This window comes from Gopherus flavomarginatus, chromosome 21, assembly GCF_025201925.1.
Source record: "Gopherus flavomarginatus isolate rGopFla2 chromosome 21, rGopFla2.mat.asm, whole genome shotgun sequence".
NCBI classification, from domain to species: domain Eukaryota; kingdom Metazoa; phylum Chordata; order Testudines; family Testudinidae; genus Gopherus; species Gopherus flavomarginatus.
In genome coordinates, this window is record NC_066637.1 from 3,271,775 (window position 1) to 3,292,482 (window position 20,708).

Here is a 20,708-nt window from a genome sequence, read left to right on the forward strand (position 1 = left end):
GATGTTTCCTAGTGTAAGCCACTGTTGCTTAAACCTGACCCCCACTGCTGACAGGCCTGCAAAGCCTGATAATGCAGTGATAGGAAGTGCAAACGTAGAGCCCTGCTTTGGTCCAACGGGTGGGGGCGGAGGCGCAGCGGGCGCTATTTGTGGGAGGGCAGGAAAATTCTTTGATAACCATATGGCAAGGCAAGAGAATGTCACACTGAGAGCTCTGGAGTTAGCCAGAGTGATGGCCTGTTATAGTCCTACATGTATTGAGCCTGACTGTGCTTCATTTCACACCCGCGTCCAGCCGGCATGAGAGGAAAATCACGACCATTGGAGGTTTCAGGACCTCGCCTTCTGAACAGAATTGCTCCAGTGGGTATTTCTCACCTAAAGATCCTCCTCCAAGCAAACAGAATGACTGTTCATACTGTGGAGTGTTGTGCCTCTCCAGACACTTAGAGCAAAGACACACTCCCTGCCTGATTTCAAATTAGGGGCCAGGATTTTCAAGGTACCTAGGTGCCTAAAGATGTGGATAGGCCCCTGTCCTGCTTGATGTTACCTTGGTTTCAATGGCAGATGCTTAACTTGCTTAGGTACTTTTGAAAACCTCACAAAGTGCCTACCCTCATTTCTGAGTGCCTAAATATCTTTGAAAAGCAGGTCCCAAGAACCAGAAAGAATAAAAGCAAAGACTGCATGAGACAGCAGACAGTGTTTATGGCTCCTCTGACCATTTACAGTCATTTGAACACAAAATGGCTGCCCGTCTCTGCAGATGGCTGAGTCCTTGCAGGTTTAAAGGTGCAGAATGCAGAAACAAAAGGCATCACAGTTGCACGATTAAATACGCCACAGGGGAGATCTCAGATGGTTAGATATTTAGTCTGCACAAGATTGTGAGAGTTTGGATGTTTCTCCAAGCCTTTTCCCAACTTCCTGGGCTTGCAAATTCAGATTGGAAGCCTGATGTCCATGTGCTTTCTTGTGAGACATCTGGAACACCCAGCTTCCCATCAGGTGGGAGGAAATTATCCTGAGTATGTCACAGTACTGCCTGCTTCCAGTTCCAGCCATGACAAGAAGGTATAGGGACAGCTGTGGAAAATGACAAAGGACAAAGAAAATGCTAATTAGACTTGTATTGGATGGATAAGATTCAGGTCCACATTGGACTTGGCTGTCAGGAAAAGGGTAGGGGAATCTAACTTTGTACCATGAGCCCGGTGGCCAGATGTTAAGATTGCAGCAAGCACTCTCTGTGGAGTACTAAAATGTCCTTGCATTTTTAGGTTCTTCCCCCAAACTCCCTTCCTGCCCCTCCCTGACTCATATGTTCCATCAACCCCCCTTCCCTATCCCCTCAGCATAAATAAAGGAATATAAAATTTTCTCTCTGTTTCTTCCCACCCCATGGCGTAAACACAAGCCAGAACAGCCCCTTTGCCCTCCCAGTGGAGGTTGGCAGAGTGATTCCTGAGAAGAAAGCCCAGTGCTCTTTGCCTCTAGGCATAGTGGGGAGATCTACGGTCAAGCCACTGAGCCAGTGGCAGCCCCTGCAGCCCCCTATGTATTAGATTTTCCCCTTGCTCTCTCATTTACCAAGGTGGCTGAAATGTGGCTGTGTGCAGAAAGAGTTAAAACTTCCTCTTGAGAAACAGGATCTGCAAACATTAACATTGTTCCACCTGAAAAGCATAAGAATAAATCAGAAAGGGGAGACATGCATGCAAAGAATGAATAGTAATAAAAATGATGTGCAAATGTGCCACAGAAAGGTAATTACTTTTCCCTTCATGGATTATGCTTTACAATCTCTTCTTGGGAATTTGGGAAATGGAATTAGAATGAGGAATTTGTTTTATCTGGAGTGTAAACTTGAGCTGGGAGGTAACTGCCCTCCGTTTGTATTCGTCTGCGTTGGCTCCTCAGCCGATGAAAGCCATTAACCTTCCTGCTACACCTGTGAAATGAGCACGCAGGAAGCTGTGGGGAAAGTGATATAGCACACACGTCACCCAGCACATTTGCTGTCACCAGGGCCATGTGGATGCAATTTGCAGACCTCCCTGCACAGACGGAAAGGATCAGGGCTGCCAGGGACTGCCTTTGCTGATGGATTATTTTGTCACATCAATCACATTGTTGGTGGAATCACCTGCATGAAAACCAACCAGCTCGCTGCCATCCCATCCCATGTGGGTCTCACTGGGGCTGAGGGCGAGCAATGCTAATGACATTGCAAAATGATACTCTTTCTTTTAGAGAGAACTCCTTGGATCCTTGGATCACCTCTCCCCCCATCACCCATCCCTTCAGAGAGCCCTGTATCAGAGCCACAACAGCTATGGTTCTGAGTGTAGTTGGAGACAGGATACTACAGTAGGCGGATCCCTGGTCTGATTCAATATAGCAAGTCTTATGTGTCAACGTTCCTAGGATTGCAAAGCATGCAGTAGAAGAGAAGGATTATGTGTTATGTCTTAGTGTTAGCATACATCTATGAGATATGTTGCATTGAACTAAAACACTAATTACATTCAGTCCCATCAAGTATCTCTGTAGAATTTGTAAGAAGGAAAAATAAACATTATAAAAGAAAACTATCTGAAGCAAATGAGTTTTTAAACTGCTGATGAATCTAACTGAAGTGACTTCAAAATTATTTTTCACTATGAGAGAAAGCAGATCTTTATGAAATGAGTAGGAAAAGAAAATTTCAACTTAAAAGTTTTGGAATGATAGCAAAACAATGTATCTATTATGCCCTCACATCTGTATCCAAACAAATAGATGTATAGTATTACTGAAGAGAATCAACATGGTGAGATGCTTTGTCATCAAAAGCAACCTCTTGCTGACAAGCTAAATGAATGTTACTTCAGATGACAAAATCAATTCTACTCTCTATTTAAAAGCCTTTAAACACAAGAAAGGTGATCTGTCTTCTTTATAGTAGCTGCAGGTTGAAAGGAATGGTGCCATATTAAAAAAATCTTCTGGTGGAAATCTAAAGGTCATTTTCATAGCATCAACATAACTTTTTGTGTATGTAGGAAAAGAGTGAGGAGAGGAGCATGGCTCTGACTGACCTTTGAAGTTACATTAATCTTCTGGAAAGTAAAAGGTTTTGATTAACCCTCACAGCAAACTTAAAACAATTGGTTAAGAAGCATCTTCATCCCCGGCAACAAAAGTCCTCTAGTCATGCACCTAGCAGGAGCAGAAATGGTGCAGGATTCCCTCCACCAGTCTGTTCCCATCTTGGCTGGGAGAAGCCACCTGTAGGAATGAATATTGCAGCTCAGTCTCTGTGACCCATCTAGTCTTCAGCATCTTTGCTCAGATAGCCAAAGGGGGAGGGAGGGAAGTCTGTGAACTAGGGTGACCAGATGTCCCGATTTTATAGGGATAGTCCCGATTTTGGGGGATTTTTCTTATATAGGCTCCTATGACCCCCCCACCCGCTGTCCCGATTTTTTGCACTTGCTGTCTGGTCACCCTACTGTGAACTCCTGTGTCATTTTCAAATGCATTTAACAGAGTTGGAATTTTCTGAATCTTTTTTAAATGATGTTTAATATTTCAGCATGGCAATTTTGACTAATATCTGCTGAGAGTTTTTAGTAGCACTGTATGTGAACACACTGACTCATTATGACTGGTATGGAATGCTTCTGTGTCCCCCATTGTGGTAAGAATTGACATTGCAACTAGAGCTGAGCAAATAATGGAAAAAAGTCGGACTGTTCTTTAAAACTGAAAAAGTGAATTAGAGATTGGACATATTTGCAACCCTTTTGTGAGCACTTTCCAAGAATATTTAAGTGCCGGAGCTTTATTAGCCAGAATGCTTGCAAAAAACAAATTTTAAGCTTGAATGCCTGAATATTTCTTGACAGTGAATGTTGCTTTGTACATTCAGCTGTAAAATACATGATTTGTGCTGTTACATAAGCCATCCTATCAGGAAACAGAAAGGACAGTGTGTGACTTATGGAACCAACCAACACAGTGCGATGTATGAATATTACAAAGCATTACATCTTTGAAATTCACTTGCTGTTGATTAGTCACATGGACTGTTTCTGTTAATTGGTTGGATGACACATGTAACTAACCAGCCACAGCCTTTATAGACAATGATATTGGTAGGTAAGTAGAAGATCATCCAGTAAGGGAACAGAATTACCAAAGAGTACAACTTGTAATGTTCCCTGAAGAAATTAGGAGACAGTTATGAATCCATTTGAGAATTTCACTGTCTGTTCACAGGCCTTTCACAAACAAAGACAAAATGAACTGTATAAATGTTTCCCTATAATTATTTGCTCAGGTCTAACCAAAACCACCCAAGTACTGTGTACTAGGCACTATAACATCCTAAGCTCTATACCAGCATCTCATAGCTTGAGGAATATGTTTTTCCTTGCTGAACTTTCCAGTTCCGGGGTGTAGGAAGTACAAGACCCAAAGGTAGTTTGGTGTGAACAGCAGGAGAGCCAGAATCTGTTCTCTCGTACACGCAGTACAAATCTCCCACTGATATCAGTAGGAAGTATGCAGGTAGCCGGAAGGCAGTGCACAGACTTCTTACTCTGCATAGCTGATCATTTGCTTTGGAGGGCCAGACCTTTCAGTTAAAGTGCCTCAGTCGGCATATCGGTATTTCTGGGTTCTGTACATTTACCAAGTTTATAGCAATTCATCCTTGAGTTTTCTGCTTCAGCATGTGGCCAAGAGAGACACTGACAGATAAGAGAGAACAATTGCACATAACCTCAATTACCCAAGGATAACAAGGCTCAATACACCTTTAAGATATTGGTAATATTTGTATCTATTCAGCTTTTTCAGTGCTAAAGGCAACAATTTATATCCATTAAGAGCAGATAGTTGGATGTAAAGTTGAGTCTTGGCATGCACCTTAGCCCTAGCTTCTCCTTGATGGGTGCCAGATATACTCAAGGATTTTGCCAGCTGCTCATATGGGCATTTAGTCTCAGAAATGTCATTACACTCTAACAAGCGGCTTTGAAGCACCAGCCCTTCAACCTGCCCAGCTGCTTCTAAGAGCTTTATTACTTTGCTGGAAAAACATAAACATGCCGAAATTCCTGAATTGTACTGAAAGTCTGGCCTGCAGATGATGCAGCCTGGTATTCTGCTGCTGACTGATTAAATGGGGAAGGTCACTTTAACAATATAATATCTCGAGCTGACAAGCTGATCATTGAGTCATCTCCTTAAATCTCTTCAGTTAATTTCTTTGCAGCACTCTTCAAGATTTGAAAATCAAAACCAAGCTGAACCCTGATGGATTTATCCCTTGGAGTGTACAGCGTTCTCTGGATTTCCCTCCCACTATGCTAAGATGTCACACACCATGGCCACCACTTGACAAAGCATCCCTTTTTAGGACAGTAATTAAGTGCTGTCCTGAATAGGAATGAATTTAAGCACATACTTAAGTGCTTTCCTGGATTGGGGCCCATACAACTATTGTAGCAATTTAGCACATGCATGGATGTTCCTGAGCAGGATGCGTTGTTGCTCTGTGTCTGAGTGCAGTACAAGACTTGCCCTGGAATATGAGGTTAAAGCGACACTGCGAAGGCCATAGATTGAATACTGTGTACAGATGTGGTCTCCTCATCTCTAAAAAGATATACTGGCATTAGAAAAGGTTCAGAGAAGGGCAATTAAAATGATTAGGGGTTTGGAACTGGTCCCATATGAGAAGAGATTAAAGAGGCTAGGACTTTTTAGTTTGGAAAAGAGGGGACTAAGGGAGGATATGACAGAGGTCTATAAAATCATGAGTGGTGTGGAGAAAGTGAATAAGGAAAAGTTATTTACTTTTTCCCATAATATAAGAACTAGGGGCCACCAAATGAAATTAATTGCCAGCAGATTTAAAACAAATAAAAGGAAGTTCTTCACACGGCGCTCAGACAACCTGTGGAACTCCTTGCTTGGGGCGGTTGTGAAGGCTAGGACTATAACAGGGTTTAAAAGAGAACGAGATAAATTCATGGCTGTTAAGTCCACTAATGGCTATTAGCCAGGATGGGTAAGGGATGGTGTCCCTAGCCTCTGTTTGTCAGAGGGTGGAGATGGATGGCAGGAGAGAGATCACTTGATCATTGCCTGTTAGCTTCACCCCCTCTGGGACACCTAGTATTGGCCACTGCTGGTAGACAGGACACTGGGCTGGATGGACCTTTGGTTTGACCCAGTCTGGCCATTCTTATGTTCTTAGATTGAGGTTTTGTAAAAAATAAAGCCAAGTGTTTAATGAAAGTTACTTTGAAACATAATATTTTCACAACTGCTTTTAACGTCTGTGAAAATGGCTTGATGTACCAGTAATTTAACCATTGCTGTGCAGTGCCTTTTAAGGAGTGGCAAGGGCCTAATTTGTTTAGGTGTTTTTGTCAATCTCACCAGGTGCCTATCTGCATCTCTTAGACATCAAAATTCCTTTGGGAATCTGGGCTTCTGTCACAACACATTTTTGTTTAGTATAGTTCCAGTTTGAATGAAGAAGGCAATAGGTATTGGGTAGCCCACAAGAACCAAGAAATGAAACAGACCAATTTGGTTTCCTCATCTCAGATGAGTGAAAGGTAAGAAGTAAGGCATAATTCAGTAGATTACATTTGTCAGATTATCTCATTAATAATCAGAGATTCACTAACAGAATGGATAAAGTAAATCCTTTGAATCTGTTCATCATATTAATTTTGTCTCTTTAATTCATACCTTCTTATAAATTTTCTTCTGGCTCTTGCTAGTTTCCCAGATGCCACTAGATTTCTGATCAGAAGTTGTAACGCTTCCTTTGAGACATTTTATGTACCTTGTCTTTTGGGTGAATATTTGGCAGGTATATGGGATTATCATCAGTCTCTTATCTATCACACTACAGATAGGTAAAGCATCTGTCCATAGATTTAATATTATTATTTATATTCTTATAGCAGTATAAGTGTCTGTCAAAGACAGCTCTCTATCCCAAAGTGTTTTCAGACTAATAATAAATATAATCATTAATAATTAGCTCTTCCATCTCTAGAATTCAAACATCCTTGCTAAGATAATATCATAGTGAATAATAACACCTACTTACCTGGTTCTTCATCTGTAGATCAAAGCACTTTGCCAAGGTGATCAATGTCATTATCCCCACTTACAGATGGGGAAACTGAGGCATGGGGTGGTGAAGTGACTTTCTCAAGATCACACAGCAGGTCAATGGCAGAGCCAGGAGTGACACCTAGGTCTTCTGACTCCCAGTTCACTGGCCAATCCACTAGGCCATGCTGCCTTCCCTTACAGCTGATCTACTGTGATAATGTTACAGTTTTGCTCTCACGGATTACCTGAATTTGTTCACCTCACTGGGCAAGAGTGAGGCTAAACCCTTTTTTATGTTTTTCTTAGGGGAGCCAGTAGGAAGCACCATATAACTGATTTGAAATAGACTTTTAACATTACCTTTAGTTAGCAAATTATTGTTCTTATTATTGTTGTTATTAGAATTAGAGAAGCATCTGCAGACTTCAGCACCACAGTGCTAAGGAAAGGTACACACACATAACTCAGTGGCAGTCCCTGCACGGAAGAGCTTACAATCTAAATATCAAATGAGACACAACAAGTGTACACGGCAAACAGGCAGGAAGAGCACAACACACGAGGACAATGACAAAGCATGATAAGCAGCAGTCAGGGCACTGTTGTCAAGTGTTGTATAGGGACCAAGGCAAGGTTAGTTTTAAGGAGGGATTTGAAGGGAGACAATGAGGTGGCCTTGTAGATGTTTCTGTGGAGCTCCTCCTTTGCCTTAAGAGCAGCAAGGGAAAAAGAACAAATGAGCTTGTTAGGAAATTTTACAAAAGAGCAATCAAGACTAGCATCATCTGTGGCACAGAGACAGGAGCCGACATGGCAATAGCAATGAATGCATGCCACTTCCCTCAATACTGCACAGTGCCTGCACAGCAAACCTCTTGATGGACAGTCCTAGAAATGGAAATATAATCAGGAGCTGTGCGCATATGTCAGAAAGAGAATAGACCCCATGGATCCCAAATCAGCATGAAACCTAAAAACTCACACATTTTGCAAAATATGTAAATTATTCTTCACTAAAAGGGATCTTGAAGAATGACTGTAGTGTGTACAGCACTGGATGGCCTTCCACCCTTGGAGTCTAGCCCCCTAGCCTCTGCTGATTCTAAATCCTATGCAGTTGACTGGAAACGTAGCAATGATTAACTCTCCTGGACATGGAAGCAAAAGGAATGTTATTTTTTACCAAAGTTCTGTGTCTCTGAAGCCAGAGATTGAGATGAGGCTGCAACATAGGCTTTTCTAGAAGGGATAGAATCCCTGCCCCATTGAAATCTGTGGGAGTTTTGCATTGCCTTTGCTGTGCCTGAGATTTCACCCCCTCACCAAGGTGATGCAATCTCCTGCCCAATCAGGACGTAATGGAAAAACAAACTATGCCATTCAGTAGTTTTATATAAATTTTCTTTTGTTCTCAAAGAGCATCTCAGACAAATGTAAATCTATTATGCGATCTTCATTTGAGTGAGTTAATCCCACCACAATAATTAGGGAGCAAGACAGGGCACATCTGTATCCCTGCTCAGAGAAATCACTAATGCCTTTATATTCTCGACGAGAAGGACAGGAGCCAGATGGCTTTGGGAATGAGGTCTCCGCATATAGCCAGGAAGTTTGCCTCCTTCCCCTTTGGAATAAAATAGATTCTTGCCTGAAGCCTCCTTATCCTGGCATCTGATTTTTCATTCTGAATGTTGTCAGTCTCAGGTTTGTTCCAGGGCGCATCACACCCACTGCAACGTGGCTAAGGTATCGGCCCTCCGTTTAGCTCACCTCATCAGACCTGATTAGCCATGTTGGGAGCTCCCCAGAGGAAAGACTACCAGCCTTGTATACTGTTGGTGACTCACGTGAGCAGCACATAGCCCACTCATTGTCTCCCTGGGTGCCACAGACGAGTCTAATCAGTTAAAGTGGAATTATTTCTGGGTGGCAAATCATAAAGTTAATTTGGTGCTAAACCCTTTAAACGGAACCAACTATTTAAGTGCTAATGTCTCTTCTGGAGGTCTCTGCCAGACAGAGCAGTTAAGGGTCTGAAGCCAGAAAAAGCCTGTTGTGCAGTGGCCATGGTAGAAGACTGAAGTGCTATTGTTGAGCAGGGGCTCTATTAGGCCTCTAGTATTCCAGGAGTTAGAAAACATTGCCTATTAGGAACTCGTCCCCTGGGTTTCTCACATTCGGATAGGCACTCGTTGGCCGGCAATGCTCACATAAATGCTCTGAAATGGAAACTGATATTTTCAAAGCAGAGCACAACCAAATGCACAATGCTCTTGCACTTGAGGAGCCAGCAGAACCGTACATTCGGAGCTGCAAGCAGGCTTTAAATCAGCAGTAATAGCCCACCGAATAGCACGAACTCAGACAGAACCATCGGGATGTTTAAGTAGATGCACTGCCCATGTTCAGTTGCCTTTTGCTTTTGCTCTTTCTCATGATATTCCTTAGACTTCCCATTAGTCAAGGGGCATTTCTATTTGCAGTCAATTATTGTCACCACAACTCTCCTCGTTAATTTCTGAAAACAAAATTCATAACACAATAAAGCAGTAAAGGAATCAAATGTTTGTGCAAGCACCCGGTCCTCACAATTCAGTCACACTCCCAAATGCATTTTGTTTATTTTTTAAATTGTTATTATACAATGTTAGGTTTCAATGCACAGGTGAGGAAGCCTGGGGTGCTGAAACAATTTGTATAGTGGGGGTGCTGACAGTCATTTAACTGAACCGCAAACTCTGTAAATAATGGAAACCACTTCGAGAAGGGGAGTGCGCAGTGCCCCTAGTTCCAGCACCTCTGGAAGAAGTAGAACAAAGAGCTACCTTTGCCTTCTCAGAAATATCGTAGAGCAAAAATATCAGTCCCTCAATGCCAGGAAATGGAGACTTGACCGCTTAAAACAGCTCAAGATTTTCAAAAGCAACTAGTAGTTTTGAAGGTCTCCACTTTTGGGGTGTCCTGATTTTCAGACAGTGCTGAGCACCTGCCTTTTAAAACCAGGCCCGCTGTGCTTACCTTAGGGCACCCAGAATCACTAGTCACTTTGGAAAATCTTGGCCTTTAGGACTGGCCAGGGCCACAAAAGTTACAAATCTAAGTTTTGAAAAGTAAATAAAAGTAGTGTCTTCTGGTAAAGTCATTGGAATGCTGCAAAACCTCTAAAGCTACTGTAAATGCTAAATTAATAAAGTACACTCGTGGTTAAGCTTTACAAATGACGCTATGGAATGTTTGCAGCTAAAGATTTTCCTTCAGGTTAACGTTTTTTGCTAGCAGGGTCATATATTATTTAATTAATGGAAAAATTATGATGTTCCCATAAATTACATTTTAAAAGAGCTTCACGTGTCCTTGCTCAGGTGTTTGTTCTGTTTCGTTTTGCTAAGGCTAGTTCTGTTTCATGTTCCTAGCCATGTTAAAACATTTATGTTTTTTCTTTCTCTTTTTCTCTCTCTTTTACAAAACAGTAAACACTCTTTAAACTGAAATAAATCAACGAAGTCCAGAGATAGTGGGCTTATTGACTTCATTGAAAGCATGTGGGAAGCGCACTGGCTGGGAGTCAGGAGACCTGGGTTCTTTTCACAGGTCTGTCACTGACTTACTGCGTGACCTTGAGCAAGTTACTTCAGGGGAGACTTTTGAAAATACATAGGGCATTGCAATGCCTGCTTACAAACATAGGGCCGGAAGGGGCCTCCTGGGTCATCGAGTGCAGGGCCCTGCTATTGCAGGCAATGCTGTCATGTAATCCTGTTCTGAAACTTATCAAGCTCTATACTAAAACCATTCAGGTTTGTTGCCTCCAACCACTCCTGTGGGAAGTCTGTTCTTAAACCTCACTCCTCAAAGCCAATGGGAGCTGGGTGTCTAATTCCCCTTTGCGCCTTTGAAAATATCCCCTTCTCCTGGCCAGGTTTCCCCATCCATAGAACAGGAATAAGGATACCTGGTCTCCTTTGTAAAGTGATTTGAGATCCATGGATGAAAGGTTCTGTGCAAGAGTGAAAACGATTTTATTATTGTTGTTTATTTTGCCCATCTCTCCCCAATACCAAGACTAGTAGCAAAATTCTTACGAAGTCTCAGTAGGTTTCATAAGTTCACAGAGAAGCCATTGAGAAAGTTCCTATGTGTCACAGAAGATTTGTCCTCCCTTTGCTTGCTCTGACAGTGTTGTTCCTTCATTTTGCTGAGGCTTGGCACTGATTTTGCTAATAAGCAGGAAAAAGAACTTTGCAGACTCCCAGACCTGTAACTGAGGGTCATTTCTGCAAATGCTGTCCCTGTTTCACTGAGTAGTTTTTACAAATTCTGTGTGACTCCCCTGGCCCAGGGGAGTTCCGAGTGACCCAGAAACGTGACCAGTCAGACAATGGAATGGAATCAGCAGCAGGAACCAGACAATGAATCCCAGAAAGAGGAGAGGGTGAAGCAAAGCAGTCGCCTTTGGATGCTCTGGCCTGCAGATGCAGTGCTTTTGAGAGGAGGAACCTACTCCAAATTTTCCTGAACTAAGCTGGCAGGAACATTGTAACTTTCATTGGTTTCTTGTTTCCTGAAAGCTCATAGCAGAGTCCTTCATGCCATAATTAATCAAAGGCATTCATTGCATCAAAAACAGTAGCCAGACTACTTTGAACCCTCTGATACAGCTACAGGCAGCCTGGTGGTGATGCCAATTTTTAGCTGCTTTGCAAGGCACTCAGGTATTTTCAATTAATCAACAGCACACCAAAAAAAACCTGTCTGCCAATATCCACAAGGATGTCTCTCTGCACTTACCCTCTGTGCATTTACCCAGCACAAGGACCTGTCTAGCCTCAGAGACTAGTCATGTGACATGACATAGGAGAACTAAACCAATTCTACTGTCAGCCAGTGCCACAGAGATTAAGGCTCTGGCTATTATGTGGCGATAGCACCGTGCTCAGCACTAGCACAGACAGGGAGGGCTCTCCGTATACGACCCAAGTGCATGTGGTTGTGCTGCCATGGGTGGTTCCTGATCAGGCAGGGATGGCCATTGCTAGCCCTAGCTTTCTAATCATGGGTCAATTGTGTTGTTTCAAATCAATAAGTTCTTTTCTTTGACAGGAACCCATCGGCTTCCTTAACACATGTCCTTGTGCCATTGCTGTTTTGTGATAGACTGCCTGATCCTGCCATTATGGAACAAGCTACTTTCCTTGCTGACGATGAATGACTGGCACATGGGTCAGAGGTTCGGGTCAGAAAAGTGCCCAGGAATCTAGTTCTTTATCCAAAACCACCAGCCAGCTGTCTTGATTCCTGCAAGTTCAGGCTGCAAAGTGCATGAAAACGTGCTTCCTGAGAGCATGGAGCAAACTCAGCCTGGCTCCGCATCAGCCGCTCGAGGTATAAACCCAGGCATAGGGCCCTTAACAAAAGCAAGTGTGCCCCAGGGTTGTGCCAGTGGCAGAGTGTGCCCCCAACTTCCATTATACCAGTGAGCCCTGGGGCTAGCACAGCCCCGAGAAGTGAGAGGTGCTGGCAAAGGAGGGGAGGAACCAGCACAGCCAGTGGATGTATTTGATTTAGTGATCTTAGCAGACTCTGGCAGCAAGTCTCCTATGGAGCCTGTTTGGGATTAAACCTGCTCTCCCTCAGGTGAAAACATCCCCAACCACAGGCTGGCCTCCTGGGTAGAGTCTGCACGGCTCTGTGCCAGCCAGGTTGAATCTGGCTTTGTCTGTGGTTCAGTTTCTGGCCAGAAACTCAGGCCTGGTCTACACTATGCGTTTAAACTGATTTTAGCAGGGTTAAACCAATTTAACACCACACCCGTCCACACTACGAGGCCCTTTATATCAATATAAAGGGCTCTTTAAATCGGTTTCTGTACTCCTCCCCGATGAGAGGAGTAGCACTAAAATCAGTATTACCATATCGGATTAGGGTTAGTGTGGCCGCAAATCAACGGTATTGGCCTCCGGGCGGTATCCCACAGTGCACCACTGTGACCGCTCTGGACAGCAGTCTGAGCTCGGATGCACTGGCCAGGTAGACAGGAAAAGCCCCTCGAACTTTTGAATTTCATTTTCTGTTTGGCCAGCATGGAGCTGTGATCAGCACAGGTGACCACACAGAGCTCATCAGCACAGGTAACAATGCAGTCTCCTGAGAATCGAAAAAGAGCTCCAGCATGGACCGCAAGGGAGGTACTGGATCTGATCGCTATATGGGGAGAGGATTCAGTGCTAACAGAACTGCGTTCCAAAAGACGAAATGAAAAAATATTTGAAAACATTTCCAAGGCTATGATGGAAAAAGGCCACAGCAGGGACTCAGTGCAGTGCAGAGTGAAAGTGAAGGAGCTCAGACAAGCCTACCAGAAAACCAGAGAAGCAAACGGAAGGTCCAGGTCAGGGCCGAAAATATGCCGCTTCTACGCTGAGCTGCATGCAATTTTAGGGGGCTGCGCCACCTCTACCCCGCCCCTGTCCGTGGATTCCGAGGTGGGGGTTGTAATCTCAACCATCGCTGAGGATTCTGGGGAGGGGGAAGATGAGGAGGAGGAGGAGGAAGAGGAGGACAACCTTGCAGAGAGCACTCAGCACTCCATTAGCCCCAACAGCAAGGAGCTTTTTCTCACCCAGATGGAATTACCCTCCCAGCCCTCCCAAGCCACTAGCCCAGACAGTGAAGCCATGGAAGCGACCTCTGGTGAGTGTACATTTGTAAATATAAAACATGGTTTAAAAGGAAGCATTTTTAATAATTGATTTGCCATGAGGGCTTGGGATGCATTCGTGGCCAGTAAAGTTACTGGAAAAGTTTGTTAACAAGTCTGGGGATGGAGCGGAAATCCTCCAGGGACAGCTCCATGAAGCGCTCCTGGAGGTACTCCAAAAGCCTTTGCAGAAGGTTTCTGGGCAAGGCAGCCTTGTTCCACCCACCATGGTAGGACACTTTACCACGCCATGCATGTAGCAAGTAATCGGGTATCATTGCATGACAAAGCCTAGCTGCATATGGTCCCAGTGATTGTTGGCATTCAAGAAACATCCGTTCTTTATCTTGCTCTGTTATCCTCAGCAGAGTGATATCGTTCATGGTAACCTGGTTGAAATTCAGGAATTTAATTAAGGGGACAGAGATGGCCATTTTCCTACTGGGCTGTTGCTTAAAAGAAATCCTTCCTTGCACGTAGCCAAGCGGGGGGAGGGGAGGAAGGATAGCGCTGAGTTTTTTGCATTTGGTTAGCAGGAATCTTCCCAGCTACCAGCCACGTGGTGACGGGGGGAAAGGGGGGTGATTAGCAGTGATCTTCCAAGATACCAGCCATGCGGTGGGGGGAGGGGTAAAGCAATCGTCCTAGAGAATTGGATGGGGGAGGGTTGGCTTCTGCTGGTGCATGTTAACAGGAAAGAAGCATCAGAGGGCACTGCGTATATGAAGGCTGGAGAAGCCAAAAGACAATGGCTTACCATGGCTGCATGCAAGCTGAATTCTGATGCCCGGACCTGTGTCTGTGAGATCTGTAACACCAGAGCTGCAGGCACTCAATATTAAGATGCAAAATGTGACCTTGTAGTGAAATCACATGTGCTATGTAAGGTGAATAGTGTTGTTCACTGTGAAAGAGTATAACCATTGTTCTGTAAAATGTATCTTTTTAAATCCTTCTCTCCCTTTTTTCTCTCCCTCAAGCAGCTGCAAATTTTTCAAGCCTGCCTACTCCATCCCGAAGGCTAGCTCAGATAAGGCGGAGGAAAAAGAAGACGTGAGACAAAATGTTCTTGGAAATCATGGAAGTAACCTGCAATGAAAGAGCTCATCTGAATGAGTGGAAGGACGTGGTAGCAAAGTACAGGAAAGATGCCAGTGAACATGAGGACAAGAGGGACCAACGTGAGGATAGGAGAGACACTCGAGATGAGAGGTGGTGGCAGGAAGATCAGAGGTGTAGGCAGGAAGATCAGCAGTGGCGAGATGCAGTGCTGGAGCTGCTGCGTGATCAAACTGACATCCTCCGACGTCTGGCAGAGCTTCAGGAAGAGCAGCGGGGTCACAGAGTGCCGCTGCAGCCCCTGTGTAACCACCTTCACCCCTTACCATGTTCCATATCTTCCTCACCCAGACGTGTAAGAACGAGTGGGGGAAGGCTTCGTGCACCCGCCCACTCCACCCCCGTGGACAGTCCAACCAAAAGGCTGTCATTACATTGAAAAGTTTTTAATGGCCTTTTCCTTCCCTCCTATCCTCCTCCCAAACCACACCCGGGATACCTTGTCAGTTCTCTCCCTCTTTTTATAATGACTTTTTAATAATGAATACATGATTTTTAAACGATAGTGACTTTATTTCCTTAAGCAAGCTATAATCGAATGGGGAGGGTGGGTTGCTTACAGGGAATGACTTTTAATAAAGAATACATGATTTTTAAACAATAGTGACTTTATTTCCTTAAGCAAGCTGTAATCGAATGGGGAGGGTGGGTTGCTTACTGGGAAGAAGTCAATAAAGGAGGGGGGGTTCATGAAGGGGAAACAAACACAGCAGTCACACCGTACCCTGGCCTGTGATGAAACTCATTTTCAAATCTTCTCTGATGCGCACCGCTTCGTGATGTGCTCTTCTAATCACCCTAGTGTCTGGCTGCGCGTAATCAGCGGCTGGGTGATTTGCCTCAGCCTCCCACCCCACCATAAAGGTCTCCCCCTTACTCTCACACAGATTGTGGAACACACAGCAAGCAGCAATAACAAAGGGGACATTGGTTTGGCTGAGGTCTGAGCAAGTGAGTAATGTGCGCCAGCGCACCTTTAAATGGCCAAATGCACATTCTACCACCATCCTGCACTTGCTCAGCCTGTAGTTGAACAGCTCCTGACCACTGTCCAGGCTGCCTGTGTATGGCTTCATTAGCCATCGCATCAAGGGGTAGGCTGGGTCACCCAGGATAACTACAGGCATTTCAACATCCCCAACTGTTATTTTCTGGTCTGGGAAATAATTCCCTTGCTGCAGCAGTTTAAACAGAGCAGTGCTTCTGAAGATGCAAGCATCATGAACCCTTCCTGCCCATCCCACGTGTATGTTGGTGAAATGTCCCTTGTGATCCACCAGTGCTTCCAGCACCATTGAAAAGTACCCCTTGCGGTTTACGTACGGGGTGCCCTGGTGCTCCGGTGCCAAGATAGGGATATGGGTTCCATCTATCGCCCCCCCACAGTTAGGGAATCCCATTGCAGCAAAGCCATCCACTATGACCTGCACGTTTCCCAGAGTCACAACCTTTCGTAGCAGCAGCTTAATGATTGCTTTGGCTACTTGCATCACAGCAGCCCCCGTAGTAGATTTTCCCACTCCAAATTGATTCCTGACTGACGGGTAGCTGTCTGGCATTGCAAGCTTCCAGAGGGCTATTGCCACTCGCTTCTCCACTGTGAGGGCTGCTCTCATCTTGGTATTATGGCATTTCAGGGCAGGGGAAAGCAAGTCACAAAGTTTCATGAAAGTGCCCTTACGCATGCGAAAGTTTTGCAGCCACTGCGAATCTTCCCCCACCTGCAAAACTATGCGGTCCCACCAGTCTGTGCTTGTTTCCCAGGCCCAAAATCGGTGTTCAATGGATAGAACCTGCCCCATTACCAGCAGGATCTCCAAAGAGCAGGGGCCCGTGGTTTGAGAGAATTCTGTGTCCATGTCCTCATCACTCTCGTCGCCGTGCTGCCGTAGCCGCCTCATCCTCGCCTGGCTTTGCAGGTCCCAGTTCAGCGCAGACTGCACGAGAATGCGCAAAGTGTTTACAACGTCCACGATTGCGGTATTGATCTGAGCAGGGTCTGTGCTTGCTGTGCTATGGCATTTGCACAGTTCACCCAGGAAAAAAAGCGTGAAATGGTTGTCTGCTGCTTTCACGAAGGGAGGGGTGAGGCTGTACCCAGAACCACCTGCGACAATGATTTTTGCCCCATCAGGCACTGGGCTCTCAATCCAGAATTCCAAGCGGTGGGGGAGACTGCGGGAGCTATGGGATAGCTATGGGATAGCTACCCACAGTGCAAAGCTCCAGAAATTGATGCTAACCTCGGACCATGGATGCACACCATCGAATTAATGTTGTTAGTGTGGCCGCATGCACTTGACTTTATACAATCTGTTTTACAAAACTGTTTTATGTAAAATCGGAATAATCCCATAGGGTAGACGTACTCTCAGAGATGCACACATGCTCAGTAATAATAATGGGATAACATCTGCCTTGGGCTCTGAGGACCAAATTCTGGAGCCCTGACAAAGTCTGGGTAAAAGCACCATGTGCAGGCTATCCCTGCCAAAGTGAGGGGGGAAACCTGGCCAGGAGAAGGGGATATTTTCAACCCACCCTCCCCAAAGAGATGAGCACTAGCACAGCTACTTCTATAACCTTCACACTTCACTGTGACAGAGGCCTCTCTCATCCCCCTGATGCAAGGTCTGGCCTGTGGAGCTGCATAGTTGCAGCTGTAATGAACATGAACCTGTCCTTCACCTGTCCCCATAACGCTCCTCTGCACTGCCAGGGAGAGAGCTGCTGGTGGCCCTGTTCTGCAGCAAGCAGTGGGGCAGAGGAATTCTCACAGCCTCTAACCCCCTCCTCTGCACTGCAGCTGCGCTGTGTGTAAGGCTCTCTGCACCCCTGGACTAGCAAGATCTGACCCGAGTTGATGAGATAATCATCTGTGTCATTAACCCCCCAGTTTAGTGTTCCAGATATCAAATGTAAAAAGGAGTTTGATGCAGATGCCAAATATCCAAAAAAGAAGGAAATTCTGCTTCCCCCTCCCTCCCACGCCCTGAATCCAAAGCAAGAGCCTCATTAATCCTCTAGTACAGAACTCCATGTCCCCTGCGTGTTCCCAAGCACCCATTATTTCTATTTTTTAGCAAAGGTATGGGAGAACAAACGGGTTTAATCAAAACCATCCCCACCTCCCATTGTTAATAATAATAATGTCATTGCAATATTAAGCCAGTTAATTCTCACTCTCACTTTATTTGCTTTTGGTTTTGCACTCTCACACTGTATTTTCCAATTTAATTAGTTTCAGTATTTTTGATGGCAACAAGTCTCGGTTTATCTTTGCAGCTAATACTCCCAATTGTTTATCCTTCCTTCAGTACTATCTCATTAACTTTATAGGCTACCATTTCCACTGCATCTACAGAATTCATTTCTTCTGTGTGGTGAAGTTCAGCCTTAAGGTACATTTCTGCAAACTTTCCCCTCTGTCCTTTCTCATCCTCATGTGCCTGAAGGAAGTAAATAGGATCTTGAAATGACCATTCCCCTGATGAAAAAACCTTGGCAATTCATCATTTTCATAGCAATCTGTGCCCTTTCCAGGGTCAGATGTAGAATAAAAGCAGAGCTGGCTGCAGATGTGAGGACTGCTCATTAGCTGTGTGTAGATTTATTTTACTCTCTCTGTTAACTGACATAACACAGAAGTCATGGACAGCACACACACTGCTGTGGCAGGATGCCTCAAACCTGCCTGGGAGGGGCCAATTATGGAGAAGTCCACTCCACTAGCTCATTCAGTCCTTGGCATGTTTGTTCTGATTGCCAGTGGCAACCAGGAGCCCTGCAATCAAATGCTGTGATATTCTCGGAAGCTAAGCAGGTTTGGAGCTGACCTGCGATAAGATGGATGATCCGGGTAATGGTATCGGTCATTTCCACAGAGTCAGTCCTAACCCAAAGTTCCTGCACTATGCTAGTAGCTCTGGGCTGCTGGCGGGGCCTTTCTGGGATGAGACATAAAGTTCTGGTCCGAACTTATTGCTCTTTTCACAAACGTCCTGGCAAGATTCCAGCCCAGGCAATGGCATTCAGCCCACTTGAAATCCCCCTGGGTGCGGTGCCAGGCCGGAAGTGTTCATTTCCTTATGGAATGTGGAGCTCAAAAACATTCTATAGGAACTAACCACCACAGCCCTGGACCATGCTCCCAAGTCTCTGCTGAAGTTAGACACGCAAAGTGCGGCTCTTGCCAGCAGGCCTCTCTTGGACCAGAAAAACTGGCAGCTGACCACCTGCCCATACTACCGAGCACTCAGCATTGAAATGCATCTGGTCAGTACTACATGCTTAGAAGCACAGGGGCTTAGTTAAGTATGTGGTTGTATGTAGCCATGAGGCAAGAAGTTAATGTTAAGTATGCACAGAAAGGAGGAGCCAGGTAGGGTATTTGTTTGAAACTTTAAACTCCTCCACCTTATTTTGGGGCATTGTGACATTATTCAGAGCTCCAGCCTAGTCATTATTTTCTTGTCAGTTCAGAGAAAGGCAGTTCTACCTGAATGGCAGAGAAACTAGGAAGTGAAGTCTTAAGCCCTGCCTGTGGCTTGACAGCTGCACCTGAGTTTAGAGGCATCCAAATGTCTGTCTCAGGTTATTAAGCGCTTCCCTTACTTTTGAATCCCATTCCCTTGACTCCTAACTAGAAAGAAAAGGGTACATGATGAATTAGCAATAGCTCCCCGTGCTTTAATAGAGTGATAGCACTTCCCATTTTCGCAGAAGGATTTTCACCCTTTAATTTCAGGTGACAGATGAAAATGGAAAAGAAGCAGCTTGCTGACAGGAATGGAAAAAGGTGTCCAGATATTGCCAGCTGTGGAAGCCTCTATTAGATAACAGCAGTGAAAATATATGGTAATGTGGCTAAGTAGCGCGACATGCATTCTCATCATGGGCACATCATTCTTCCATTGTTTGCAAATGACACACAGGCGGTGAGTGATGGATGCAGCCCAGCCTCCAATGGCAAATGAGGTTTCTTACAAATGAACTGGATAGATTCACAGGCAGGTGGCTATACAATTATCAGTGTTTAACAAGGAAATTGAAAGGTCCTGTCAGGCATTTTTACACTAATGATAGGTCGTATCAATAAAAGGAACTTGGTTTTTGAAGGTACACTTTTGATCTAGCTAATCAAGGATGCAATTTAGAGGAGAAAATGCATGAGATCCTTCATGAATACAAATATGCTATCAACTTATTTCTGGTTGGCATTCCTTGTTTAAAATATAATAATAATTGTCACGATTTCATCGGGTAGGTGTTGCTCTCTGATGGTCAAATTTATTCCAGTGCAGGAGCCCAGCCTCACACCATGCAGCCCTCATGTCACAGACAGAATTCTAGGTCCCAGTTCATCCCCTCTGCATCACGGATCGTTGCAAGGGCTGTGGAAGGGAAAGAATTCTCCTCCCTCGATACAGTTGAGGATCTAAGTCAGTTACCCCTTGTGTGGGTCTCCAAACCCTACCCTGTTTCCTCACCTCATGCTGCTGTGGAACTTGGGGCCAGATTTGAACTAGAACTGGTCATATGAAGTAGAACTGGTCAATTATTCTATAGAAACATAGAAACTACCACAACTGGTGAGACTAGAGATGCGTGTAGTCCTATATCCTATCTCTGACAGGCCAGTGACACTTATTCCTGAGGTAGGTACAAGAAACGCCAGAATGAACATTTATAGAATAACCGTCTCATAAAAGAAGTGATAAGTGATCCTATGCCTTCAGATAGTCGTCTTCTTTTTCTTTCT

The 20,708-nt window shown here is 44.7% G+C and overlaps 1 long non-coding RNA gene across 1 annotated transcript in view; it reads right to left on the reverse strand.

The window, feature by feature from the left end:
- Window positions 1-761: 761 nt before the first annotated feature.
- LOC127038805 (uncharacterized) overlaps window positions 762-20,708 on the reverse strand; it is a 40,276-nt gene continuing 20,329 nt past the window's right edge. Inside the window, exons 2-3 of the long non-coding RNA XR_007770806.1 lie at window positions 1,594-1,679; window positions 762-1,089 (exon numbers count right to left, since the gene is read on the reverse strand). This is a non-coding gene — a long non-coding RNA (uncharacterized LOC127038805). The remainder of the gene's footprint in view (window positions 1,090-1,593; window positions 1,680-20,708) is intronic.